The sequence below is a fragment of the Nematolebias whitei genome, chromosome 15 (genome assembly GCF_014905685.2).
Source record: "Nematolebias whitei isolate Nwh7 chromosome 15, NemWhi1, whole genome shotgun sequence".
Classification (NCBI taxonomy): Eukaryota; Metazoa; Chordata; class Actinopteri; order Cyprinodontiformes; family Rivulidae; genus Nematolebias; species Nematolebias whitei.
The window spans coordinates 6,402,642-6,407,208 of NC_056512.1; the positions used below are offsets into that span (position 1 = coordinate 6,402,642).

Consider the following 4,567-nt stretch of genomic DNA (forward strand, 5'->3'; position numbering starts at 1 on the left):
GTAATAGAAGACTGGTTAAATGTGGCTGGTTAGTAATAGAAGACTGGCTGTCATGGAGTTTTCCAGGTTATATGTGACGCAGGCACACTGTGTGTTTGTAGCTTGTAGTTTGGAGCAGCTGTGTTAAAGTACATGTTGTCTGCATGGAGGTCTGGTCAGAATTATGGATCAGAACCTGCAGGTTCTGATCCATAATTCTGTGGTTTAACTGCAGCTGGGTGTGGTTGATAAGCTGTGTGTCATAAACCGGTTCGAGCTGTCCTCCCTGGAAGGACAGAGGACAGGAATGTCCCTCCACCCCTCCCATAGATTAATCTGCACTTACAGCCCATCTGGAGGTATCGATCCCACGCCTAGCGCACAGTGCCAGTATCGATCCAGTGATTTTCGTCTGTCAGGTTTTATCACGTTTATGATAAAACATAACTCTGAATCTATTTTCAACACTTTAAAATAACTCATGGAGAAAACTAACTGTGCCACATCTGACCTACACCGCCTATAAAAACGATTCACCCCCTGGATGTCTTATTCTTGCACTTATAAATCTGTCAAGGTCAACATTTATTTTTTTTTTTTTTTTACAAAATAATTTCAGAGAATCTCAGAGAAAAGTACAAGATGCATACAAAAATATTCAAGGTCCTAAACATCCCCAGGAGTTCTGTTAGATCCACCATCAAGAAATGGAAGGCGTATGGAACACGTGTCAATCTACCAAGACCAGAGCGTTCTCAGTGGAGGAGACCACCCTGGAGGAGCTACATGCTCCAGCAGGACACATGGGAGACCTTCCATTACATCACCTCTCTGTCCTTCAAAGCTTGGACTGGTGGAGAACTTGGGCAGCGGTTGTTGTTAGAGGCTGAATGAGCTTCTGTACACACTCAACCTGTCACTGAAGAAAACAAGCGTTTTATGGGAGGTGTCATTTTTCAGCTGTCACAGTGACGTCTGGTCAGAAAGGTCCATGAAGTTCATATCATTTCTGCAGATGCTTCTGAGATGTTGTTTCTGTCACCAATTCTCAGAGCCTGAGGACCTCCTGCAGACGGGTGGAATGCTACAAATGCAGCTCCACCCTTAATGCACTTCTTCCAGTTGGTTTCAGTGTGTGGGTGTGTTCCAGGAGAAAAACAAAACTTGTGAGGTCTGATGTGATCCTGGGCAGAGCATTTCCACAGAGGACATGATGACACATTTATGTAGGTTGTGGAGGGAATTGGAGACCTTTGGGAGAGGGTAACGATGTAAAGCAGCCTAAAAGATCTAGACGTCTGTAGAGCAGCAACACAGGGATAACACAGAGGAAGGAAAAACAAGTCAGAGTACACTTTGGAGCAGCGCTCGGCTCAACCCAGTGACAGCAGAACCTTACCCTCCCTTCATGACCTCATGCTGCAGATTTCTGCTCCCAGTTAAACTCCGCTCCCCTGTGTGGAAACAAAGTGGTTCTCAAACTGGCCTTTCAGGACCACCTCTGTCAGAACATGGCATCAGGATCAGATAACAGCCATTGAGTGTCTTATAACTAGAGATGGGACTGAAAGCAGGAAGTTGAAGCCACAAAGTATGAGGACGCCCTAGTGGCTGACTGAAGAACTTCAGTTTCGTCCCTCCATGTTGACCAAAAACTTCTTGTTTAACTAAAATAACAAAAACAAGAAAAAACTTTAGGTATTGATTTTTGTTAGTTCACATCCTTCCTACCTGCTGCTGTATGTTCAAATAAGCAACTTTTTAGGATGTTTAGTTTTAATTTGTTATTGGAGGCTTAAAGAAAAGTGTCCGTTTCCACTGCTGGTCTCAGGACTCTTTACAGCAGCATTCACATACATAGAAAAGCCAATTAGTAAAGTTCACTATCTAAGGAATCCAGCAGACTCGTTGAATCTTCACTTCGTTGCAGTCTCCCATCCTGAGCAAGCACAGTGGCAACAGTGGAAAGGAAAAACTCCCTTTTTAAAAGGAAGAAATCTGCTTTGACTGGCTGGTTGAGAGGACAGGAAGGAGAGACAGACGAACACAGAATGGTAGGTCCAGGTATAGGTCCAGGTGTATCTGAAAGACAAAAAAACACATGTTAAAGATAGAAAAAATAATTACAAACACAAAACCAGTTGAGCAGAGTAAGTAAAGACAGTAGTAGAGTGAAAATTGTGGTCAGTTTGTCCTCCAGCAGTCTAAGCCTATAGCAGCATAACTAAGGGACAGCTCAGGAAACCCAAGCCGACCCTAACTATAGGATTTATCAAAAAGGAAAGTCTTAAGTCTAGTTTTAAAACTGGATAATGTGTCAGCCTCACAGACAGAGATTGGAAGTTGGTTCCACAAGAGAGGAGCCTGATAACTGAAGGATCTGTCTCCCATTCTGTTTTTGTAAACTCTAGGAACCACAAGTAAACCTGCAGTCTGAGAGCGAAGCGTTCTGTAGTGAACTAAGCCTCCGGTCAAAACCTGCCTCTGAGGACCTTCATGGGACAGGAACTGTTATTTCATTGATTTGAATCCAGAAATACAAATTAGCTCATCCAGAGACTTTCTAATTGTATCCTGAACTAATCAATTGAAAGAACACTCTCTTTTTCATATTATCATTACTATTTTTACAAATGTCTTGATAATCAAAAGTGTGTTTAGTTCAAACCATTTTAAATGTTGAAGTGAACTACTCATTTTAAATCAACTGTGAAACAGTATTAATGATTTTTTTAATCCTCATTCAAAGTAGAAATCAAGTTAATGTCTGTTACAAAGTAATTATGCATTTTTTGATCTTCCGTCTGAAATGAGAAGTAGTGATGTCGGTCGAAAGTCAGAAAGAAGTTATTGGAACGAACTGTCATGTTTTTAAACCTCTCAGACAGAAACAAGATGAACTGGCACCTGTAGTCTGTCATTTCTCCAAAACATTTCTCTGTCTGTTCCTAAACATTTCTCTGTCTGTTCTTAAACATCTCCGCTGTTTTTCTGACTTGTAGTAACCTCTTACGTCACTAAAACCACACCCCTGTTGGTTCTTTCAACCAATCAGGACTTCCCAAAAGGGACCGGAAGCAGAACTCTTTAAAAGTCGACACTTCCTAGTTCCAGTTAGTTCTGGGGAGATGAACCGAAGTTCTGGGGGAAGAACAGAAGTTCCGAGAGAGAACAGAAGTTCTGAGTTCCTCTGAGTCTTCTCAGAGTCCCGTTAGTTCTTCTGGTTCTGATGGAGTTCGGCTGGAGTTCCTGTCGGAGCCACGATGCCTCGCTGTGGCTCCACCCGGTGAATGCCCTATAACTTCTGAGGAAGTTTGTTCTGTGGAATGAGTTCTCACGACTTCTGCCGAGTCGCAGCCGCCCTGAGGAGACGCTGAAAGGTAGCGTACCAGGGACACTCTTGACCGCAGCTGATTCATCCTCTGCCAAGGTAAAAGAGTCGTCATGAGCTTCACTACCAGTGTACCGCGGGCGAACTGCGCTTGAAAGGAGCGTGTTGTTCTGGTCTACAGACATACATCCTCATCCACATCTTTTTCCTCCATTTAAACTCCTTCATTTCCCATCTTTAAAACTCTTCTATCTTGCCAGTAATTAATGCAGATATCTTCAGATATGTCTGTTGTTTTTAGCTGCAAGTGAGAAATCATGGCCGTATGATTTCTCATTGTAAAGCTCATTAATTAAGCTGTGTTATTGTAATCAATCTGAATAATCAAGTGTACAATGTTTTGATGTTAAATTTTGATTCTGTTAATAAATGACCACATTCATTTTGATGGGTCAAAGAAAATTAACGTCTCTTGTCACTGATTAGACCATCTCCCACACAGTACTTCTAAGCACAATATCACTTAGTCCAGAAAAATGAAAGAATCCGTTTAAATTAAGTATAATATCATGTACTTGAACTAGTCCAGATATTATAATATGTAAGAGAGTACCCCTGAGCTAAACCCATCTCTCGGCTGTCTCATTACAGTTCTGTTAGGAAAATATGGAACAATAAGATCTGTAATATAAGATGGAGCTAGGTTGTTGAGAGCTTTGTAGGTTATAAGTAAGATTTTGAATTATATTCTGAATATGAAAGGGAGCCAATGGAGAGAAGCTAAAACTGGAGAAATATGATCTCTCCCACTAACTCCAGTTAAGACTCTGGCAGCAGCATTTTGGATTAACTGAAGATTTTTTTGAAGAAGTTTTTGGACACCCAATGATAAACCATTGCAATAGTCCAGTCTAGCCGTGACAAATGCATGAACCAGTTTTTCTGCATCATTTTTAGATGAGATGTTTTTAATTTTAGCGATATTACGCAGGTGGAAGAAGGCAGTTCTAGTAACGGAACAGGAGGACATGATTAATGCCATCCAAGGGGGGAGAAAGACAAAAATCATTCCTAAGGTGCTCAGGTCCAAAAACCAAAATCTCAGTCTTGTCTGTGTTCAAAAGGAGAAATTTAAGGGTCATCCAGGTTTTTATGTCTTACGTGCTTGTAGTCTAAGTAGCTGATTAGATTCATTGGGTTTAATGGACAAATATAATTGTGTGTCATCAGCATAACAATGAAAATTTATCCCATGCT

General features: G+C 41.3%; 1 protein-coding gene across 1 annotated transcript in view; it reads left to right on the forward strand.

The window, feature by feature from the left end:
• ppl (periplakin) overlaps positions 1-4,567 on the forward strand; it is a 57,341-nt gene that overhangs the window by 377 nt on the left and 52,397 nt on the right. The gene's annotated exons all lie outside the window — the stretch shown is intronic.